Source organism: Podarcis bocagei (assembly GCF_964188305.1).
Source record: "Podarcis bocagei genome assembly, chromosome: 3".
In the NCBI taxonomy this organism is placed as follows: Eukaryota; Metazoa; Chordata; class Lepidosauria; order Squamata; family Lacertidae; genus Podarcis; species Podarcis bocagei.
In genome coordinates, this window is record NC_138127.1 from 88,234,210 (window position 1) to 88,259,420 (window position 25,211).

Below are 25,211 nucleotides of genomic sequence, written 5' to 3' on the forward strand. Positions count from 1 at the left end.
ATGCATTACATACATAACCATCCCACAAATTTAACAAGGGGCGTTGGAGAGGGGAGTTGTTACAACATCACTTTTGCATATGGTAGAGATCTCCCTACAAATTTCAGCCCCAAATTTAGAAACCAGTGCGCATTCCCACCATAGATGAAAAAAGTACCTCTGACCTACAGCTATACCAGCAATTTGGCAATAGTCCAGGTGTCCGTGTAATTTCCCTTCTTTTCTCCATTTAGTAATTTATATATCCAAATTCACATCAGTCCATTTTTGTGAGTGCTTATGACATAGACGTGGTGTCTGCATGATCCACTCTTTATCGTAGATTTTCCTTGCAAGCATTTTAATATCTTATATTAGCTCCATGTGATTTGCAGGACAATTGAGAAATCAGAGAATTCACAGCTGGCACCCAAGAGTAAATCCAAATATATGAACTGTGACAAGCAGGTGTTCCACTCCATTCATACTCACACTTTCCAATTTGGGGAAGAGTTGACTATAGTGCAAAAAAAAATATGTTAGATGTCCAGTCACACATCATAACCCAGAAAGTAGGCCTTTTTTAATTGGTGAAACCTAAGTAACGATTCAAACAACCCTGGTTTTCATTCCCTTTGGGTCCTGCAAACATTCAAAATTAAAGCATACAACATTGTCTAACCTATAATAATGCATTTAATTTATTTCTTTACAAATCCAAAGCCATGCTTTAATTCTTACACATGCAGTATTTTCTAAAAATAAAGTTGAAACTTCCAGTATGAAAATGTGATTGAGAGAGTTTTACAGCTGCTGCTGTTTTGCGCAATGATGGGAAACAAACACTTTCCCATTGTAATAAGTTCCTTCTAAACATAATGTTCGAGGGATTAATGGTTCTTTTGAAAAAAAGGACCAAAAGAAAAACAGCTGATATTTGAAAAGCGGCACTTGACATGCACATAGTTTTCAATAAGGAGTACCGGTATATACCCTACTACATTTGGAGAGTTGCATTAAAAGAATAATCACAACTGAGCAGCGTCCTTTCCTTGGCATCAACACACAGTAGCAGCTGCTAAGAATTTAACAGAGCTTTCTGATAGCAAGTCCTTTTCTGGCATTACACCACATCGCAGTCACCTTCCGCTCAAGCAACCATTTGATCCAAACCATCATGTTTATATAGCATTTGGCCTTGTGAAAGCCTGTATTGTGACTTAAGCGAATCTCCGTGTAGTCTTGCAGCCCTGCACTCGCTGGGGCCACCTACCAACTTTTCTGCAGCAAGTGTCGCTTCCAGATCATCCATCGGATCACTTGGAAGCTCTTTCCATCTTGCAAATATACAAAGTCGGAACAGGCTGACAGCCACCAAGGACATGGGCACAGCATGTGGAAGGACTTTGCTACGTTTTCAGATAGTTTTATTTTGGGCTTTTTTTTAAAAAAAGCGCTCTATTCATTTGGATACTTCCCTACTTTAAAAATAGTGGAAATAAACATTCTTAGGGCACTTCCAGACTGTCGCCAGTTTCGGGTAGGATTCAGTCATGTACCGGTGGATGCAGGTTGCACAGTTATAGCTGATAGGGAGGTCTTGCGCAACAAACAGAGTTCCAAAAGATCTGACTTTTTGCAATAAGGAAAGTGACAGGAAAGGGTCCTGGAAAGTCTGGGGTAACACTTGCTTTGATTGATGCAACATTATCTAACTACCCACAACAAATCTAACAAATCAGAACAAATGCTCATTAGATAGCCAACAAATCATGACTGGAGGTCTATTTAGAAAGAAGAGACCTAGTCCCTGTACACCATGGTCAAAACAAAAATTATCCCCACCTCCTACAAGATTTGCGGGAAAGAGAACTGCCCACCTGGCACTAGAATGTTATTTAGATTCCAGAAATCTGGAAGCTTACTTGCTCTTCCACTTGCTGCTTATGCCATGATTGGGTGCCATTAAAACCATTCATGCCTAGAAGCACCCACAGTTAATTGGCAAGTGCTGCTGGGTGTGTCTAGCACCCCATGTGGTGGGACCCCTGAACTGCAGACGGCAGCTTCTTGGTGAAAAACCATAGGACCTGGCAGGACTGCCACTCAGAATATCCATTGGAACCTCTGGAATTGCAGCTCAGTTCCTGGGATTCTCTGGGGGACATCGTATGCTTCAAATGCGCAGTGTGCACATAACCAATGTCTTCTTGTGCTCTTGTTTGTTTCCTGGGTTTGTGGTTATTCTTCAGTCCCAACTTCTTTCTGGCTTCATGTTTGTCTCATTTGACCTGGGCTTGCCTAGGACTCAGCCCTGACACGGCTAGACATCATGCCACCCTCCCTTCTAGACATGGTACCCATATGACCTTGCCTCAGTCTTCATAACCAATAGATGTGCTTAAGAGAGCTAACAAAAATAGTGTGGTCCAAACCAATGTCTTCAGGAGTCATAATAGTGTAGAGTTCTCCTGTGTTGCCCCATCTATGTGTTCAGGAGAGATACGGTACTTCTCATTTAGCAGTAAAGCACCAAGCTGGAAGCATCAGATGCTTCCATGCAAATGCATTCGCAAAACCATGTTTTGACAGGTATGAAGTGAATTTGGCCTACGTCAAATGACGTCAGATTGAATTGACCTGCTGATAACAGCTAGTGTGCCTTGGTTTCCCATAAATGAGTTGCACTCCACAGGGGGGGGGGATATGTTTTGCAGGAGCAGGTAGCTTTGGTGTGTTCTTTGTTGCTCCTACCTCATTAAATGTGCAGAATAGGCCTTTGATGCCCAGTTTTGACCACAGTGGTCTGGTTCTCATCTGCTGAAAGCTGGAGAAGCTATTATGAAACATGCAGGCATCTGAAAGAAAACAGAATGTGGTAGGCAAACAGCTCGAGGTGACACAAGTTTAACAAAACAAGCCAGTTGGTTAAAATGCTGGGGTGGGGTTACAGCAGAGCTTCTTTTCCTCTTCTTAAAAAAAAAAATTGTTTCATCTTTCTTTCTGTTATTGAAATGCCAGCAGAAACATTAGCCGGCTTATCGTTCTATCAGCAAAGGCGTACAAGCTGCACATACCACCCAACTAAGCCACATGCCCCAAATAGAAGGCAGAAGAAGACCAAAGAGGCGGCCCATACCTGTGTCAAGATGCCAGATTAAATTCCATCCTTGCTGACATCATTTTATCATGTTGCTCTTTTCTTTGCCGGATGTTAAGAACATGCAACAATGAAGAGCTGTTGCATTTCTACCATGCTTATGAGCTTTCCTGAAGAATCTGACTTTGGTCTGATCTGACTTGCTTTGGCATGCAAGGTAGTTCCTTCTGTTCTTCACTAATCTGTGTATACCAAAGCAATAAACTTCTGAATACTTATTGCTAGGGGAGAAATAACGGTGATCCCATGGGCAGCATAGGACATCCCCTCTTCAGGGTTGACCCCAATAAGCAACACTTCCAGCAGTGTTCTAGAGCACTTCTAGGGTGGGTGCCGTTGGCATTATAAGAGAAGAAGGGAGGTGTTCGTGGTGAGTTTCAGCACCTCTTTTTCTAGAAAAAATAGCACTGGTTATATCCAATGCCTATGCCAAACCTCTTACATCTGTAGTCAATAAAGTTGTGGCCTTACTTGACCCAAATAAAGTATTTGTCTTGTCTGGTTTTTCTCCACAAAGTTGGCGCTTGGGCACGCACGTGAGAAGCAAGAAGGGAAGGAGGGCCTTCCAAGAAGCCATTGATGCACCCTTTTAAACATATCTCATGGTAGAAGCAAAGAGTCTTCCTTTAGAATGATGTCACCTCCGTCAGCAAAATATATATTGATCTTGAGGAACAGCACAGCCATTCTCCACACCAACTTTTCCTTGTCCCGTCCCCCCATCCTACGCACAGCAATTACGTGTTGCCTGTTGTTGGTGTTGTTTGCAAAAACGTGCCAACAGTAAATAACAGCATATGCAACTTGTAGAGTGAAGACTTTGAACACGCTCTGGACATGGTGCTTATTATTAATCTCCATGGGAACTTCAGTGTTTCTAAACAAATTCCCTTGAATTGCAAAACTTTGACATTTTAACTTACATAAAATGACAGGGCTAGCCTTCAGAATAACCGTCTGGGTCATCCGCTGTGAGCAGCAAGCCTGAACTGCAGAAGCTTTCCAGAAGCCTCATGGTCAAACACCCTTGGCCAGGAGTGGGGGAGACTTCCTGAGCCCAAGGGCCACATTCCCTTCTAAACAACCTACAGAGGGCCACATGACAGTAGTGGGGTGGGGCCAGAGGCAACAGTGGGTGGAGCGAGGAAAGTGCATTTGCCATTTGTACAGTAAGCTAGTTTCTGCATACACACACACAATCACACAAGCTTCTCTAGCCACCATCCAGAGCCATCATGAGAGTTCAGTGGCACATTCCAGCCATGCAAATATACTGAAGGTGTGAAGCAGGCTCAGTGAGGTGTCTGACTTGAAAAGAGTACCAAGGGCCAAGCAATGAGGCCTGTACTCAGCCTCTAGGCCTAAGGTTTCCAACCCCTGCACTATGTATGTATAAAAAATGGTAGGCCTCCTTTGGCCCTCAGACCTCTGTTGGCTCTCTGTCATCACCACCATCACAAGCCCCCAACTTTGATTGGTTCCCTGTCAATATATAAATCTCCACTCTTCCTGTTAACAGACTTTGGCACAAACTACAGACGAGGGGACAAACTTCTGCCACTTCAAAATGGAGGTTCAGGCTTCATGTGGTTAGATGCTCCTCCACACAAAGCCATTCCTTATACATAGAAAGGCGGAGATTAGGAAGAAGGGTTCTGATCTCACCTTCTTCCTGACATGCTGCATTTCTATATGTGCAAATATTTGGGGAGCAGGGAGCATTCATCCCAGAAGTGATCCTAAAGGTTGAGAATGGCGGCGGCAGTACCTTGATGAACCTAAACAGGTCTAGCCATGGTCAGGGCCTGGATAGGTGATTAGCTGGGGGGGGGGGGTTTCCATGATGGAAAGAGGTGGGATGGAAATATAAGAATATAAAGTCCCTCCTACACTGCAGCCCAAATGGTACTGTTAAGCTGTAGGTGAACCACCTCATTGGGTATTTGTAAAAACTACGCTTTTGTCTGTACAACAAAGCATTTGCTATTACATCCAGATTTGGCTCTCCGGCTTGACTCTTTCTGCTTCACATACTGAACCTATATATATATTTTGACTGCGTCAGACCAACACGGCTACCTACCTGAATCTAGAAACATTTTTATACTGGTCTAGTAACAAGGGATCTTGGGGGGGGGGTTGGGGGGGTGTTGTGAAAATATATAAGTATTTTCCTGCTTATTCAGCCACACTAGTCCAACTCCCTGTTTCTTATTTTCCACATCTGCAAGACCTGTCTGTGTTGCCTTTTGGGGAAATGGCCTCAGTTTGCCTTTCCAATCCATGGTTTTGTCTTTTTCAACCCAATGGGCTGAAAAACGCCCAATCTTGCTAAGATCTTGTTCCTTCTGTTGTTGTTGTTGTTGTTGAATACAGGATAAAATCACAAGTAAACAATTAAAACAAAAACAACAAAACAATTAGGCCCCCTTCCCACAGACACATTTAAAAGGCTGTGAAATATTAGTCAGCCAAAGGCCTGGTTGAAGCAGAATGTTTTCGTCTGAGGACTAAAAATAATGAAGGCACCAGACGAACCTCTCTGGAGAGAGCATTCCGCAAACGGGGAGCCACTACAGAAAAGGCCCGTTCTCATGTTGCCACCCTCATGTAGAGGGGGCACATGAAGAAAGGCCTTAAAGGGTCTTGGCTTTACAATGGAGCAAGGACTATTCCCACTCCCCGACAGTTCAACAACATTCCCCCAACAGTTCAACACATTGGTGGCTGGGGCTTGCTGGAGAAAAAGGCAGGGAGACCAACAGAACCAACTAATTCAAGTTTCTTCCCCATCCATCTCTCTGCGAGGGCAACACTGGGGAGAAGGAGGCAGCTGACAAGCAGTGCTACTAGCTATAAGAAGGAAGGAAGGAAGTTGGGAACTGCTTGAGGGCATTCTGAGAGGGGTGAGGCAGTGCTCTACTTCCCTTAATGAAAAACCCTCCCAATATGATCAACAGATGAGTCCCACATCTCAACAAATAACAGAGAGAATGACGTGAAATAAGCTTCATTTTCATGTCTTGAGCCAAGTTCAGTTGTTGTGCAGGAACTCTTCAGATGTCAACCCAGGGCATTCTTATCCGAGACTTGCTTCAAATATTGAAGTGAAAAAGGAGGCATCCTAAATTGGATCTGAACATCTAATGACTAAGTCGCAACTTACGACAGTGCCCACTTGGAAAGTTGCCGTTGTCCTCCAACACGGTTATTATGATTTAATATCCTGCTCTTTATTACAAATTTGCAGAGCAGCTCTGAATAAAATACCAAAACAACAATAGCCGGGGGTGGGGGTGGGGTGGAACCATAATAAGCAAATGATTATAAAATGGAACAGCAACATAGTCATATTAAGAGCAGTATTAAAAACCCAAAATCTAAAAGGTCTGGGAGAATGAAAAGGTTTTCAGCTCACTAAACGGCGGATGCAACCAAATTTTAATCAGGCGCATTGGTGTGGTAAACATTCTTACCAACAGCCAGATCAACAGAGATTGCAAGTAAGATCAGTAGCAAAACGTTGCAGTGCAGAGTGGTTCTATTCAGTGTTCCAGCCAACCAGCCTTGCTTTCGGGGTACTCCATTCCATTCACCTTCCTCTCCACTTCCAGTTTTCAGGATTTCCCATCCCATAAAGACAATTAGCATTCTCTAACCACTACGTTGGTGGCGCTGTGGGTTAAAGGTGGTGCTGTGGGTTAAACCACAGAGCCCAGGACTTGCCAATCAGAAGGTTGGCGGTTCGAATCCCCACGACGGGGGTGAGCTCCCATTGTTCAGTCCCAGCTCCTGCCAACTTAGCAGTTCAAAAGCACATAAAAGTGCAAGTAGATAAATAGGTACCGCTCCAGCGGGAAGGTAAACGGCGTTTCCGTGCGCTGTTCTGACCCGGAAGCTGTATGCCGGCTCCCTCAGCCAATAAAGCGAGATGAGCGCCGCAACCCCAGATTCAGCCACTACTGGACCTAATGGTCAGGGGTAATTTTACCTTTACCTTTAACCACTAAGTCTACGATGCTCTATTACGGGAGTTGCCCCCATAGCTTTTGCCCCATTTAAGATCCAGGCCAAAGATACCCAGTTCCTTCCATCTTTCTCCATAGGACTTGTTTTCTAGACCACTGACTATTCATGGAACTTCCTATATGCCAGGCAGATGCAGGAGAAAATGGGAGCATTTCATCCAGTGCAGATGTGGCTATTGTTGGAAGAGCATACAAGCATTCACTGGATTCTGGCCATGACTATTAATTTATCTCCCAGGCCATTACTCTTCATGCATTCAAAATGCATTCCTAAAAGTGCCTCCATCAAAGTATTTTTGTGCTGCTCCTATTTTTCTCCTGACTTATATATATTGTTCTGGTCTGATTTTTTTTCACCCCAATAATTTCATGATTCCACCCTGCACTCTTTTTTTCCACATTTGGTATTTATCAATTCAGTTTATAAAATAAAATGCAAAGGTAAATACCTGCTCTGGTTTGCATCTCTGGTTCCATCCCTGCCTAGTATCCACAGTGTTCGACAACAATGACTTTTAATGCTTTGTTCTCATGCCATCTATCACTGTCAGCCTGCTCTATCTCCTTATGCGAGATAAATCTCTTTTCTCTCTCTTTCTCTCACTGGAATCAATTCCAGATGGAGGCGCTGCTGAAAACTCCATGCAAACTTGGTGCATGCACAAAGCAGAGGGGTTGAACCGTGTGAGAAATTCCTGCCGTGCTTCAAAATGCACTCCCAGATAGAATGAGTGATATTTCACATGAAACCTACAGGTCTGCTTCTTCAAAGCACCAAACGTGGCCAAGCTAATCATTAATCAAGATTATGGCACAGCATCTGCAATCAGTAGAACCCAAGCTGTCACTGCTGATGAGTGAATAAGAAAAGGCAAGCAATATTTTCAAAAGCTGCTCTCTCTTGCGGTCCTTACTAAATGACATTCAGGCTGAGATTCTATAAGCATTTACTTTGGCATAAACCTTAATAATAGTAATATATTTATATGCCACCCATCTGACTGGGTTACCCCCGTCACTCTGAGCAGCATTCAATAAATTAAAACACAGTAAGATATCAAACATTTAAAACTTCCCTATACAGGGCTGTATAGTCATGCTGGCCACATGACCCGGAAGCTGTATGCTGGCTCCCTTGGCCAATAAAGCGAGATGAGCGCCACAACCCCAGAGTCAGCCACGACTGGACCTAATTGCCAGGGGTCCCTTTACCTTTATACAGGGCTACCTTCAGATGTCTTTTAAAAGTTGAATAGTTGTTTATTTCCTTGACATCTGATGGGAGGGTATTCCACAGGGCACGACTACCAAGAAGGCCCTCTGCCTGGTTCCCTGTAACTTCACTTCTTGCAGTGAGGGAACCACCAGAAGGACCTCAGCGCTGGACCTTAGTGTCTGGGCTGGACAACAGGGGTGGAGACACTCCTTCAGGTATACTGGGCTGAGGCCGTTCAGGGCTTTAAAGGTCAGCACCAACTCTTTGAATTGTGCTTGGAAATGTACTGGGAGCCAATGTAGCTCCTTTAAGATTGGTGCTATATGGTCTTAAATTTAATGGGACTGCCTTTTGAGGGGCAACCCAGCACCTTGGCCAATGTCTGTGTCATGTGTTGAGGGGGACCAGTGGAGATTAGAAAAGTCACTTCCATTTCCTTTTGGAAACACCTATGTGAACACTCAAGCTATTTGTTTCTCAACTTGCAGAAGCTCCTCAGACAAAGCTGGGAAGCTCCTGCATAGGTATATTAAGTGTTATGTACTGAAGTTCTCACCCTGGGCCAGCAGGGGGATACTGTAAATAGTTATGCAAATAAGGGATCGAAAGTGACGTTCAGTGATTGGATAGTTTTAGAAAATTGTTACAGTTACGTTGTACTGGAGCTCTATATAAACAGGCTGACTGAACCCTTCAGTTCAGTTCTGTTCTGGCCTGAGAATAAACAAGAGCTGTTTGAAGAATCGCTGTGTCGTCTGATGTGTTCACCCACAACTTAACGAACTAAACTTGAATCATTAACAGCCTTTACCAAATGCAGTTGGGTGCAATCACTGTAGAATTGACAAAGTACTAGAGCTATAAGATATTCTTTATGGATCAGAACATTGTCACCTGCACAGAAGCAAAAGATGTCTTCAAATTTCAGCCACTTATCCTTTTACTGTAAACAAAAAAAGCATCTGGGACATAAACCACCTAAGAAATCAAGTGGTTTTTTATCCCAGCTAATGTAGAGAGTTGGTGTCATTCCACTATTGGGAACCAACACAAACCCTATCCAGGGAAACAAATTTAAGTGCTTGTAAGGAGTTGTTTTTCAGAAACCCAAAAAATTGCCTGGGACATAAAAGAACCCAAGAAATTAACTGCATTTAGATGTTTTTGCGTCCCAATCAATGGAAAGTGCTAGGATCTTAAAACAAAACCCCCAAATACTCATGGATTTTTTTGAACGAAGATTGGCCCAGGAGGAAAAAAACATAAGCGCTCTTCTTTTGACACCTCATGCAATATTTTGGGGACAATTTACATTCGATATGTCCCAAACATTGTGAAAGCTTTCCTTTCGTTCTTGCCAGTGATGGTAAAATGATGGTAATATATTTTATGTGATTTTTGTTCTGTAAATAGCAACCCCGTGGAAAGAGGGAGATCAGGTTCTGGAGCAGGGGGTGGCAACGTTTTTGGCTTGGATTTTTGAGAGAGAGAGCTATGGAAGCCAGTCACAAAATGGCTCCTGTGTGAGCAATGCACAGCACAAAATGGCTGCCACAGGGGCATGGCGCAGCACACAAAACAGTTTGGGGGGCAAGGCACAACACAAAATGGCTTCCATGAAATGCAAGACATAGCACAAAATGGCTGCCACGTCTGAAAGTGCAGAAAAAGAGGCAGGATCACAAAAGGATGCAAGCATGCGCATACCCATCAGTTTCTCCACCAGTGGAAGAAAGGGCACCTACGTCGGCTGCGCTCACTCACAAACTCAAGCTCAGGGTCTGAATGGGAAGGAACTTTAGCTTTCCCTGCCTTGCCAAAAATCCTTGCTTCACACACGCCCCACCTCTGCTACCAAAAGGTCTGTTAGACCCAGAATGGAAACTTCTCCCCTGAGGCTCATAGCAGCTCCAGAGGCAGGATTTTCCTTGGGAATGTGGAAAGCAGGGGAAGAGTTAAGTTCCCTTTTTTCTCTGTGCTACAGTCCAGATCCCGACTGTGGTAGGCGCAGCTGTATTTTCAAGAGCGAAAAAATGCAGCACACTTAAATGCTTGCACGCATTGAACATCACGTCTGGTTTGGCCGTGTATGCCAGGGCTGAATTATTTTTAAAAAGCAGGCTCTTGAGCATGTCACTGGCCGCAAAGCGAGGATAATAGTGCTTACCTTTCAACAACCCAAAGCCGATAACCCATGAAAAAGCTGATTAAGCAAGAGCAGCAGCAACAACAAAATTAATTAAGGCTCAAGTTCAGCCTTTCTTTTTCCCCCTCAGTGGGATTAATAGTTTAATGGTCATATGTTTCTCTCCCGCACTCCACAAGCTATATGAGTTTAGTCATCTATCAAAGGACGGTTTGACATTTTCTCATGGCCAAGGGATTCAATATGTTATTTGTTACCAGCATGCTCCTGAATAGATCAAGCCCAGCTCTTGGCTTTCAGCAACGAGAGTTATTCTAAACCACTTACTCATTTGCTCACATGCTGAATTCATGCAGGGAGAGTCCTCTCTGGCACAATATCTTATTCCTGACTTATTGCGCATGCCTTTTGCTCCATATACCCAATATCGAGAGCAGAAAGTATACCCTTCTCAAAAGCCCACTGCATTTCTCTCCCCTCCCCCAAAAGCAGATACCAAACATAACGGTAAATGAACTTTGTTGAAAGGTGAAAGTTACATTCATATAAAACATTTTCTTGCAGGAAATGGAGGCAGAACGTGGAGCTAAGATGTTCACTTAAAAGGACCCATGCACAGACTCCAGGGGCTACGTTAGACGTTAAAGGGACGCTAAAAAAAGATGTTAGCAAATAAAGGATTTATAAAGAGAGAGACTTTAATAGCTCCGGTTTCATAAAAAAGGATGTTAGAGTGACCTGGTAAAATGTAGGCCAACGCCGGCATTCTAGGTACATTCATAACTTGGGATAAATACACTTCAGGTTGAGTGCTTTCGGGTTGCGCTCCGCGGTGACCCAGAAGTAACGGAGCACGTTACTTCTGAGTTTTTTCGCTCGCGCATGCGCAGATGGTCAAAAATGATGTCACGCGTGTTATGTAGTGTAGTTCACCCTGGGCCAACAGGGGGATACTGTATATAGTTTTCACTCAGGTCTGTAGGTAGTTTTCACTCAGGTCCGCGGCAGTTAGTTTAGGCGGGAACTCTGAGCTGTTGTGGTTACAATGTTGACAGCCGGCTGCCTATAAATACAGGCCGGCTGAGCTGTTCGCAGTCAGTTCTATTCCAGCTTATCTTAATAAAAGAGCTACTTGAAGAAATCGCTGTGCCGGCTGCTATGTCAACGCACTACTTAATACTGGCGACGAGGATGGGATTGGATGGACATCAGAGCACAGCCAGATGCGGCCAGCCTCTGAACTGAGCTAAATCACAGAGCGAAATCACTGAGCGAAATCACTGGGCAGAAACAATTCAGAGCTGACTGTTCTGGCTAGAGCACTGTGTTCCATCCATCGCCCTTCACGCCGGCATCGGAATCATGGCTTCATTTGTGCCTCTACCGCCGTTTGCGCCAGCCTCTGAGTCATGGGACTCCTACCTCGCTCGGTTCGACTGCTACCTCCAAGCCAACGAGCTGACAGCAGTATCAGTGGATCGGAAGCGGGGCCTATTCCTCAGCCTCTGTGGGCCTGAGGTGTTTGAGACGGCCCAAGCATTGGTTGCGCCGGAAGCAGTCCAGGCAACACCATGGGACACGATCCAAGAGAAGCTCCGCAACCACTACGCACCAAAGCCGTCCAAGATTGCTGCCCGCCATGCGTTCTACCACCGGAACCAGGCAGAGGGGGAGTCAATCAACAACTACGCCACCGCCCTGCGACAGGCTGCAATGCACTGTGAGTTCCGAGACTTAGACGATGCCCTGATGGATCGAATCGTCTGCGGGGTCCGGGACATCCATCTGCAACGGCGTCTCCTAGCCAAGCCAGACCTCACGCTACAGAAAGCCATTGAGGAGGCTGTGGCCTCAGAAGCTGCTGAACGCTCCGCCCAGGAGATCCGCAAGTCCAGCAGCCCGCGCCTTGCTAGGGGGCCAGTTCCGGTGCATCATGAAGAGGCCAGCAGTGATGAGGCATCCTCCAGTGAAGACGATGACGTGCACCAGACAAAGCGGGAGCGCAGGAAGCTCCAACAGAAGTCCAAGGGCCAACCGGAATGTGCTGGCTGCGGAGGCGACCATTCCCGTGCCAAGTGTCGATTCAGAGACGCCATCTGTAGGAGGTGCTCCAGAAGGGGCCACATCGCTAAGGTCTGCCGATCGGCTCCGTCTGACACCCCCCCTTCATCGAATCGCAAGTTCAAGTCTTCACTCCAGTCTGCCAAGGAAAGTTGTTTCGCTCTCACCAACTGCCGCTGCCCGTCTGGAACCACGATTGGCCAAACCGACTCGTCTACGCGACGCAAGCTGAACGTCACGGTGCTCATTGAAGGAGCTCCATGTGACATGGAGATCGACACCGGGTCTGCCCTGTCCGTCGTGTCATGGAGCACCATCAAAAGACTGGTACCCAGAGTATCCAAAAGGAAACTTGACTCTCACCGCGTACACCTGAGAGACTACCAGGGAAACGACATTCCCGTGGTAGGCGTTGGCCAGTTCCGGATCACCTTCAAGGATTTTTCGGGCCTGCTCCGGTTGGTGGTGGTCGAAGGTCAGCGGCCAAGCCTCCTAGGGCTAGACTGGTTTGATGCCCTCGGCCTGGAAGTCACCGGCATCAACTGCATCTCTAACGCAGAGACTGAGGGTCTGGTCAAAGACTTTGCCGAGGTTTTTGACGGCACCTTGGGACAATATACTGGTACGCCCATCTCCTTTAGCCTTGATCCACAAGTCGCCCCCATCAAGCTTAAGCCACGCCGGGTTCCCTTTGCTCTCAAGGCTAAGGTGGACGAACAACTGGACAAACTGATCGCCCAAGGAGTTTTGGAGCCCGTCGACCACGCAAAGTGGGAAACCCCCATCGTCACGCCTGTCAAGCCAGATGGGTCGGTGAGAATCTGCGCTGACTACAAGTGCACAATCAACAAGGCATTTCAGCAGCACGCTTATCCGGTTCCTGTTGTCCAACACCTGCTGCATTCCCTGGGTGAGGGTAAGGTCTTCGCTAAGCTGGACCTTGCCCAAGCCTATCAACAACTGCCAGTCGATGATGCCACTGCTGAAGCCCAGACGATCGTCACCCACCGGGGGGCATTCCGTTGCCGCCGGTTGCAGTTCGGGGTGAGTGTGGCTCCTGGCATCTTCCAAAGCCTTATGGAGCGTCTCCTGCAAGGGCTTCCGGGCGTGGTACCATATTTTGATGACGTCTTGGTGTCTGCAGAATCACACCAGCAGCTGTTCGAGCGCCTCCGTGCCGTGCTGACCAGGTTCCAGGAGGCCGGGCTCAAGGTAAAGAGGGAGAAGTGCCTGATTGCCGTTCCACAGGTAGAGTTCCTGGGCTATCTTATCGATGCCTCCGGCCTTCATCCAACCACATCCAAGATCCGCGCTATCCAGCAGGCCCCCACCCCAAAGGACAAAACGGAGTTGCAGGCATTCCTGGGGCTGCTGAACTTTTATAACATGTTCCTGCCCCACAAAGCCACTGTGGCTGAGCCTCTTCACCGACTCCTTAGCACTAAGACGCCTTGGGCCTGGGGTCATCGAGAGACGGCGGCCTTCAACGCAGTCAAGGCTCTCCTTTCTTCAGACAGTGTACTGGTACAGTACAGTGAATCCAGGCCGCTGGTCCTTGCCTGCGACGCCTCACCTTTTGGCATCAGTGCTGTCCTTAGTCACCGTTTCCCAGATGGAAGAGAAGCACCGCTCGCCTACTTTTCCAGGACACTATCTCCGACGGAACGGAATTACAGCCAGCTCGACAAGGAGGCATTGGCACTTGTGGCTGGAGTGAAGAGGTTTTGACCTCATCACTTTTGACCTCATCACTGACCACAAGCCACTCCTGGGCCTCCTCGCCGGTGATCGTCCAACTCCACCGGTCCTCTCACCATGCATGCTGAGATGGACTGTTTTCCTGGCTGCCTACCATTACCGGCTCATCCATCGCCCGGGGAAATCGATGGGCCATGCCGACGCCCTCAGCCGTTGCCCTCTTCCAGCATTTGTGGAAGACCCGGCTCCAGCTTCATCGCTCCTCCTGATTGAGGATCTCCCGGCAGCGCCTGTATCGGCTGCCACTGTGGCCTCCGCGTCTGCCCAGGATCGCACCATCAGCCGGGTGCTCAACTGGGTGTGGAGGGGGTGGCCACAAGGGCCTTTTGCATCGGAGTTCCAGCCCTTCGCAACCAGACAACATGAACTCTCAGCTCATCGCGGCTGTCTGCTGTGGGGAGACCGCGTCGTGATTCCCCAGGGACTCCGTCAGCGCGTCCTGGAGGCTCTGCACGTTGGCCACCCGGGAATTGTCAAAATGAAGGTGTTGGCTCGGTGTTACGTCTGGTGGCCTAATATGGACGATGCCATCACTGCCTGGGTATCCGCCTGTCAAGCGTGCCAAGAGTCGAGGCCTGCACCACCGGCAGCTAAGGGACACACCTGGGAGACGCCAAAGACACCCTGGTCGAGGGTGCACATCGATCTGGCTGGCCCCTTTCACGGCCGGACCTTTATGGTAGTGGTGGACGCCTATTCCAAATGGCTGGAGGTCGCCCTGATGCCCTCCACCACTACCGAAGCTGTCATCCGGGTGCTGCGAGGCCTGTTTGCAACGCATGGGTGTCCTGATGTCCTTGTCTCTGACAACGGACCGCAGTTCACGTCAGGCACGTTTGAGCGGTATCTTTTGGGACTGGGCATCCGCCATGCCCTAACGGCACCTTTTCATCCATCCAGCAACGGGCAAGCGGAAAGAATGGTGCGCTCGACAAAAGAGGCACTGGCGCGCCTGGACCGGGGAGACTGGCATGAGCGGGTCGCCGAATACTTGTTCGTGCAGCACATCACTCCTCATGCGGCCACAGGGAGGAGTCCTGCTGAACTGCTTATGGGCCGCCGCCTCAGGTCACCGCTCGACCGGCTACACCCAGACTTTGCCGTGGCTGAACCCCCAGGCTGTGCCAACGCACCACGGTCATTTGTCCCAGGAAACCAGGTCTTTGCCCGGAACTATGTGGGGGACATTCCTTGGGTGCCAGCCACAGTAGTGGGAGTCACTGGACCTCGCTCGTACCAGGTGGCACTCGAAGACGGACGTTTGTGGCGACGGCACATAGACCAGCTTAGGCGCAGGGTTGGCGACTTAGACACTACCGAGGTGCCCCCAACTGCGTTTGCGGCCCCAGAAGAGACACGTACAGATGGCGAGGCCCCACCTACACCTCCCTCGCAAACTGCCAGCGTGGAGCCGAACCAAGCCGTCTCAGAACAGACTCAGACCACTCCACTTGCGGAGGCTCCACCCACAGCAGCGGATCCAGGGGAGTTGGTTCCAACGCCACCTAGGGTCGCACCACAGCCTCAGCGAGAACTGTGTGGCCCTCCGGACTTGGCTACCAGTCCCCGTCGGTCTGGCAGAGTTTCCAAGCGCCCAACTCATTTAAAGGACTACGTTGTTGGACAGGTATCACTGTTGGTCTAAGTATGGGAAATGTAACCGATATGCTTTTGTGCCTAATTGAACCATTACGCGTAGTGCTGTATATAAGGAAGCCATTACGATTGTAACTAACGCCTTATCTCGGTGGGGAGGGGTGTTATGTAGTGTAGTTCACCCTGGGCCAACAGGGGGATACTGTATATAGTTTTCACTCAGGTCTGTAGGTAGTTTTCACTCAGGTCCGCGGCAGTTAGTTTAGGCGGGAACTCTGAGCTGTTGTGGTTACAATGTTGACAGCCGGCTGCCTATAAATACAGGCCGGCTGAGCTGTTCGCAGTCAGTTCTATTCCAGCTTATCTTAATAAAAGAGCTACTTGAAGAAATCGCTGTGCCGGCTGCTATGTCAACCCACTACTTAATAACGCGCATGCGCGGAAGCGGCGAAACACATCCCGCGCACGCACAGACACACTGTCGCATCTTACGTTCTGTTCAACATGAGAATGGGGCTCCGGAACAGATCCCGTTCGCATCCCGAGGTACCACTGTAATTCTTTTAACTCCTTTATTACAGTGGTACCTCGGGTTAAGAACTCATTCCGGAGGTCTGTTCTTAACCTGAAACTGTTCTTAACCTGAGGTACCTCTTTAACTAATGGGGCCTCCCACGCCACTGCTGCACGATTTCTGTTCTCATCCTGAAGCAAAGTTCTTAACCTGAGGAACTATTTCTGGGTTAGCGGAGACTGTAACCTGAAGCGTCTGTAACCTGAAGCATCTATAACCCGGGGTACCACTGTACAGTCATATCTAGGGTTGCAGACGCTTCAGGTTGCACGATTTCGGGTTGCACACTTCGCCGAACCCGGAAGTACCGGAACGGGTTACTTCCGGGTTTTGGCGCTTGTGCATGCGCAGAAGCGCCAAATCGCAACCCGCGCGTGAGATGCTGCGGGTTGCGGACGTGCTTCCCACACGGATCACGTTCGTAACCCGAGCATCCAATGTACTTTTAAAACACAGCTCTCCTGCTGCCACAACGTTCAAGCGGGAACTAATTAATGTGATTTGCTCACCTTTCATTTTAAAGTTTGCATCTTGCTCTTCCTTTCAAAAGGAAGCACAAAGTGGATGGGCGGGTGGACAGCATGCCTTTAAAACACGTGGCTTGTAGGATTCCTAGGATTCTTAACAAACGACAGTTCCCAAGATCCTTCAGGGGAAGACATGTGTTTTAACTGTGTGTTGGATATGATTTAAATATATGGTGCAGATTTGCCCTAAACAACATACTTGTATTGTTGCCAGCCACCCCAACCATCGAGTGGTGTGAGATCCCAGGAACTCACCAGGGAATGTGCTTCTTTTTTGGAAATGAGGAAATGGTGTCTTTACAAATATGTGGTTTATATACACATAGGTCTTGGGAGAAAAGCAATGACAAACCTAGACAGCATCTTAAAAAGAAGAGACATCACCTTGCCAACAAAGGTCCGTATAGTGAAAGCCATGGTTTTCCCAGTAGTGATGTATGGAAGTGAGAGCTGGGCCATAAAGAAGGCTGATCGCCGAAGAATTGATGCTTTTGAATTATGGTGCTGGAGGAGACTCTTGAGAGTCCCATGGACTGCAAGAAGATCAAACCTATCCATTCTTAAGCAAATCAGCCCTGAGTGCTCACTGGAAAGACAGATCCTGAAGCTGAGACTCCAATATTTTGGCCACCTCATGAGAAGAGAAGACTCCCTGGAAAAGACCTTGATGTTGGGAAAGATGGAGGGCACAAAGAGAACGGGATGACAGAGGACAAGATGGTTGGATAGTGTTCTCGAAGCTACCAGCATGAGTTTGTCCAAACTGCGGGAGGCAGTGGGGTCACAAAGAGTCGGACACGACTAAACGACTGAACAACAACAACAAAATATGCAATATGAGCCTTCGATGGAGGTGTTCACAGTGCCAGCACTCCAAGAGGGTCTTGTTTCTCCCACAGGCACACCTAGGATAGGATTCAAGCAGAGAGCCCTCATTGTGCTCTGCCTCTTTCTCTCTTGTTCCCATCACAGCAGCTCTGACTCTAATTTCACTAAGCTCTGGTTTCATTTCTTAAAGGAGGGGAAGGCCCCATGCCTTCGCAGTCTCAGAGAGTCTCTTGATCCTTTCTTCTTTTTAATGACCCATCCCCAGGCTTTCGCCTCACGAGGAAGTTAGCCTGGCTTAATGAGCTTTTAACACTTGGCTTAATTAAAAAATTAGAAGTGTCTAGCACGCAGCTTAATACACACACTGGTCTAGCTTAATATGCTCTGGCTTAATACACATAGGTCGGGCACCTAGCCTTAACACCTAGGCTGTCATTAAATTCTAACTCCTACTAGACCCAGAAGTTTAGGGGTGCCTAGCGCAAACACCTAGGGACGCGGGTGGCGCTGTGGGTTAAACCACAGAGCCTAGGACTTGCCAATCAGAAGGTCAGTGGTTCGAATCCCCGCGACGGGGTGAGCTCCCATTACTCGGTCCCTGCTCCTGTCAACCTAGCAGTTCGAAAGCACGTCAAGGTGCAAGTAGATAAATAGGTACCACTCCGGCAAGAAGGTAAATGGCGTTTCCGTGCGCTGCTCTGGTTCGCCAGAAGCAGCTTAGTCATGCTGGCCACATGACCCGGAAGCTGTACGCCGGCTCTCTCAGCCAATAAAGCGAGATGAGCGCCGCAACCCCAGAGTCAGCCACGACTGGACCTAATGGTCAGGGGTCCCTTTACCTTTAGCACAAACTCCTAACAGTCAATATGAGTGGGAAATGATTTAATGTCCAAATATTTGCCTAACCCACTTTAGGCCTTTGGCCGTGTCCACTACTGAATTTATTTTAAGTGAATGGAAAAAAAATTAAGTCGTTTAATATTGTTGATTATAAGCTGCAGCCATAATTATCCTCGTCCTCACTTACATCCTCAATAGCGCTTTGAGACTGAACAAGAACAAAAGCCCCGCTCAGTCAGCACTTTTAAATATTTAGGACAAGCAAAAATGTGGAGTGCGAGAATAAAGGCCTAATCAGCCTTCTTTTATTAGCAGCCAGATTCACTATTACAGAATTCAGGAAATATTGTAAAATGCGGCTTTAGAATATTGGTACAAATATTGGGGTCTGGTTTGGGGCTCTGTTTGAAAAGCTAACCCAAAGTATGTGCATATAGAAGGGTATAACACATACAGAAACCGATTTTATTTGGCATGGTGTGATTTTATTGAATGTATCAATGACGGAATTGAGGCACCAGTAACCCCAGCTAAATTTGCGGGTGTATATGGAATACATAATACGCCTTCCACGTCCTGGCTATTTCCAACTGTATCTAAAAAAATAAGATGAGAAGCAAATGAGGCGCCCTGACTTCATCCAGAGAGAGGAGGAAGAAAAGACAATGCAAGCCACAGAATTCGGCGCTACCAATTCCAGAAACACGCAAGATGCATATCTACCCCAATCCAAATGTGCTATGATCGCCAAACCTTACTACTTCATTAAAAAAGAGAAACATGTCCCAGCAGTGATTAAAGCCAGATCGTGGCCTGATTTACATCTCACACCCTTTAAATGTCAAGCTTCCAATTAAAACTGTTGCTTAATCACAGAGCAAGAGATTGACACAAGGTTCCAAACATTGGGGGGAGGGGGGCGTTGTTCTCTTTAATAACATTGTTTGAAAAGGCCGCAGCCACAGATCAATTCTGTGTGGGGATGGGGGGGGGCAGGAATTACAACTCCAGGCTGCAAAATCTCAGCTTTTCCTGATTAACCTTAGGAGTTGCCTCCTCCTCCTCCTCCTGCCTCTGCAGACTTTGGTCTGGCTGTTCTTCTGTGCCAGTCATGGAAAAGATATAAATTGAATTAGAAATTTTCATCGGGGGGGGGGGGGAGACAGCGAAATAGGCAGCCAGCACAATCCAGTAAACTTGCTGGCAAAAGTGCTTTTGGAACGGCAGAGGAATAATACTGGTGGGTTTGGAGGCCTCCTGTCGGCAGGATCCTGCGAACATAGCTGTCAACGTTTCCCTTTTTTTTAAGGAAATTCCCTTATTCCGAATAGGATTCCTCGCAAGAAAAGGGAAAGTTGACAGCTATGCCTGCGAAAGCAGTTGTTACAACAACTGTCAGCGGCTTTACACTGAGGCAGGCCATTGGTCTACCTAGCTCAGTACTGACCACACTGGCTGGCAGCAGCACTCCAAGTGCCCTACCACTGAGCCACGACCCTTCGCATATTCAGTAGGGATGAATTGATTATCTGTTTTGCGTGCATCCAATCCCTAGCTTGTCTAGGCAGCGCTGGGAGATATGCCTGCCTGAAACTCTGGAGTGCTGCTGCCAGGCAATACTGTCCTAGTACATTGAATATTTTTGCAATTTGGGATCTGAAGCTACTACTCAGGCAGGGATCGAGTCTCATTTCCACACTTCTCCGCCACCCTCTGCTCGAGTCGTTTGCTGCCCATCCCTGTCCTATATCCCTTGAACATATACCTGTCACTGCCTAGCTGCACCTGCTTGCTACCACCTTGCAGAAGCAAACAGCAAAACAGCAACGTGTTTGGAAAAGTACTGCGCACGTGCACATCCATGTATTTTGACATGCAAAGTATAGTTATTTATTTCTTTATCCGAAATGTTTGTAACCTGTACGCGTGTCTGCATAGGTTTACTAGACGTCTCCAAGGCAGCTAGCAAAGCACAAAAAAGAATGTAAAAACATACCACATTTTAAAACACCCTATAAAGTGAAGAGTTGTGGCAGTGACCAGAGCAGCAAAATCGAGAACAAGAGGCAACCAGAGAAATCCCAAAACCGTCAGGAAGAGGGCCACCTTGGCTTATCATCTAGATGTTAATAAAGAAAGTCTGAAGTGAATGCAGTTTTGTGGGGGGTTTTAGTACCATTTAAGTCACAAATGGAAATCGCTATAACTTTAAAACAGTGCACATAATCGTGCAAGAGTTACCATATTTTTTGCTCTATAAGATGCACCAGACCATAAGACACACCTAGTTTTTAGAGGAGGAAAACAAGAAAAAATATATTCTGAATCCCAGAAGCCAGAACAGCAAGAGGGATCAATGCGCAGCGAAAGCAGCGATCCCTCTTGCTGTTCTGGCTTCTGGTATAGCTGCGCAGCCTGCACTTGCTCCATAAGACGCACATACATTTCCCCTTACTTTTTAGGAGGGAAAAAGTGAGTCTTATAGAGCAAAAAATACAGTATTTGGCTTGCCAAGATGTCACTAGTAACTTTACAGGAAAAACTCATAGGAACATAGGAAGCTGACTTAGGTTACCTTTAAAGCACATTTTGAAACACATTTCCCTCAAAGAGTTCTGTTTGCAAAGGGTTCCTGGGAATCGTGACTCTGTGAGGATCACACCCTCCAACATTTCTCCAATGAGAGAATTATTTTGGAATTATTATTCAGTATTAATTATGGTTATGATTATCCACCACCCATCTAACTGGGTTGCCCCAGCCACCCTGGGGCAGCTTCCAACATATATAAAAATATAATAATACATTAAACATAAAGAAAAACTTCCCTATACAGGGCTGCCTTCAGATGTGTTCTAAAGATTGTATAGTTACTTATCTCCTTGGCTTGGGGGTCGCGTAACCACATACCCTCCAACATTCTCTGATGAAAATAGGGATGTCCTAAAGAAAAGCAGGACATTCTGGGCTCAAATCAGAAACCAGGACAGCTTCTGTAAATCCGGGACCGTCCCTGGAAAATAGGGACACTTGGAGGGTCTGAGAGGATTAAACTACAGTGCCCAGAATTCTTTGAGGGGGGAAATCTGTATGTAGCCCACTTGCCTATCTAGCACAGTACTGTCTACACCAGGGGTCAGTAAAGTTTTTGTGGCTTGGGTCAGTTCAAAGTCCCGCGGTGGGCCAGAGTGCACACGCGCACGCATGCGCAAACGCTATTTCCGTCTCCTTCCGGCACAGAGAAGGCGTGCACAGCTTCCCATTGGCTGCAGGAGCTTCCTGCAGCCAATGGGATGCCGGCCAGCATCGCGGAAGGCAGTCCCTGCTCTGCTCCACACCGGTTTAGCGCGGCGCATGGGAGCCGACCGAGCTGGCGGTGGGGGTCCCCAAGCAGGTGGCGGGGGTCCATGGGCTGGTTAAACGACCCCTGTTGGCCGCTTGTGGCCCATGGGCCTTAGGTTGCCGACCCCTGGTCTGGCAGTAGCTGTACAGTGGTACCTCGGGTTACAGATGCTTCCGGTTACAGACTCCGCTAACCCAGAAATAGTACCTCGAGTTAAGAACTTTGCTTCAGGATGAGAACAGAAATCGCACGGTGGCAGGAGGCCCCATTAGCTAAAGTGGTACCTCAGGTTAAGAACAGTTTCGGGTTGAGAACGGACCTCTAGAACTAATTAAGTTCTTAAACCGAGGTACCACTGTACAGTGTTTGAGGCAGGTAGGAATCTTCCCCAGCCCTACTTGGAAACACCAGGGGCGAAACCAAGGACTTTCTTCTTAGGAAGAGCACAGAAGAGAGAGCAAAAGTTGGAGCTGCCCCCCGCCCATTGCTGCTTTCCATGAGAAGAGCCGTCCTGAATCAGGGTGAAGGCCCATCTATTCCAACTTCCTGTTCTTGCAATCACATAGGTGCTTATGGTAAGCTTGCCAGCAGAATCTGGGCACCCCAGTTATTTCCCCGCCAGTGCTTCCCAGAACCTGCCATACTGCCTCTGATGGTAGACGAAGAACCCAATCCTAGCATTGCTGTAAGCTCTGGGAAATTCGGTGATTTAATTTGAAGTTGAGCAGGGTTTGGGCTAGCCAACGGTCTTTCCTACTTCTCTTTCTCAGCAGTGGCGCCCTCCTTGTGGAACACCCTCCCATGAGATGTCAAGGAGATAAAGAACTACACAATTTTTAGAAGACATCTGAAGGCAGCCATATATCAGGAAGTTTTTAATGTTTGACGCTTTATTATGTTTTTATATGTGCTGGAAGCTGCCCAGAGTGGCTTATTACAAATGTTTGTTTTGTTATTGGTGTATGTTTTTATTATGGTTTGTAGGTCAGCAAACCATTATGAAATCGGTGTGGCCTTTGGCTAGTACAATAAACATTGATGATGATGATGATGATGAACCCAATCCCAATGCCGTAAGTTTTTACAGCAGGGTTAGCCAACATGGTGTCCTCCAAATGTTCTGGGCTAACAGTCCCTATCATCCCTTACTGCCGACTCTGCTGGCTGAAGTATTGTGCAACTAGAGTGTATTTTTCTCCACACCTACATTCTTATGAAATCTAAAATCTAACCTTATGAAAAACCAAGCAAAACTCACATTGCATATCTGTGAACACCGATAAACAATGTGTCAACAAAGCAGCAGTGATGTCTAGACAAATATGAGCTGCTTAAAATAGCAATAAGCCTGAAGAGGAAATGAGGCATTCTTCCTGTCAAGGTATATTTCTTTTACCACTGAAAGGGAAGTACAAAGCCCTGCCTTAAACTTTCACAAACTGGTGTGTTTGAAGTGCGATACCTCCTTGAATCTTATCATGCAAGTGTTCATACACATTTGAAAAAAATACCCTTCCCCCACCCACCCCTCAATAAATTCACAGGGCAAAAATGTTGATGCCGGAGAACATATTCAGCAATGTCCTAGTCCTCACTGAGGTGATATACCTGTGTCTGGCCCTTATCACCTGAGATGTCAGGCAGGGGCTCACAAGTCTGGATGTTCCTCTATAAAGAATATGACTTTTCATACAGAAATCTAGGGCCATAGGCCCTAGTGAAGAGCTAGTTTTCTATATGCAGGGTTTTGGTTTTGATTGGTGTAGAAATGCATCCCAACTTTGCTTTATTGTAAATTGGAGCGAATGTAGAGTCTTGACATAGGAGAAGAAGAGGGGAAGACATGGATTTAGCTCTTCCAGACCTAACGTTAGACAGAGGGAGGCGAAACCTTAAGCTCTTGATCCGATCCATTTACTGCGGCTGGTGACTCATAGCACCATTGAGAAAGGCCACATTCATGCACTTTGATAGCACTTTAAACAGTCAAGGCTTTCCCCCCCCAAAGAATTCTGGGAGATGTAGTTTGTTAAGCAGGCTGAGAATTGTAAGGAGATCCCTATTCCCCTCCCCACAGAGCTAAAGTTTCCAGAATGGTTTAACAATCCATTCCTCTTCGCAGGGAATCCTGGGAATTGTAGTTCTCAGTCAATCTTCTTCAAGACAGCAGCAAAAAGAACGGCAAGCCCAGAGCATGCCCACGTGAGCCCACAAGCTGCCGAGTGGCAGAGAAAGAAGCGCTCATTTCTTTCAGGAGAGGCTGGCTTCTTACAAAAACAATCGCTTGTGTTGTTAAAAGCACAGACCTGCATTTAGAGTTTCCCCAATAGCGCTCTGTTTATTTTAACGATTGCAACGTGCCCTGCTCCAGCCCTGCAGCCTGGTTTTAATCTCATTTACACTTTGGCAAAAATCCACCGAAGTCCCTCGAGTTACGTTGGTGTTAAGCAGGAACGAGAGCTGGACTGAGACACTACTTCCCAATGATAATAGTTTTGTGTCGTGTTTATAAATGCCTGTAACTCTGTGCCATCCTATCACCTACCAGAAGTTTTGGACTACAGTGCCCAGCATCCTTAACAAATTACAGTTCCCATGTGCTTTAAATGTATGGTGCGACCGTAGTCTGCCTCACCTCAACTTTCTTGGCTGCTTGGTACTTCAGCAGTCCACCATCTTGTGGGGTAAAGGCCCCTACACCTGTCAATCATAGAACTAGTTCACACACCAAAAACAGAAAAATAATATTTTTCTATACATATATATTGGGAATGAGATTGGACAGTCCCTGTTTCGAATCCCCCTGACCCTCTTTTACATAGTGTGTTATAGTGGCTGGACTAGGTCCTGGGAGACGAGGGTTCAAATCCCCACTCAGCCATGAACCTCAATTTGGTGACCTTGGGCCACTCACAATTTCTCAGCATAGCCTACCTCACAGGAATGTTGTGAGGATAAAAAATTCAGGAGAGCCATGTATACACCCTTGGGCTGGAGTGTTGTGGTGGGAGGGTTTGTTGCTGTTGGGTTTTTTTGTATCTTTATGTTAGATTTTGTTGTGATTTGTGTGGAAAACCATAATGTTTATGGTTCATGACTTGTTGTGTTGTAGTTATGCATTTTTTCATGTGGTAAGCCACCTTAAGCACGGTTTG

General features: G+C 47.0%; 1 long non-coding RNA gene across 1 annotated transcript; it reads left to right on the plus strand.

The window, feature by feature from the left end:
- The first annotated feature begins 8,569 nt into the window (after positions 1-8,569).
- Positions 8,570-20,825, plus strand: LOC308582740. The gene is made up of 3 exons (XR_014005828.1): positions 8,570-8,907; positions 11,094-11,277; positions 20,652-20,825. It is a non-coding gene; the product is annotated as an uncharacterized lncRNA (long non-coding RNA).
- The last annotated feature ends 4,386 nt before the right edge of the window (positions 20,826-25,211 follow it).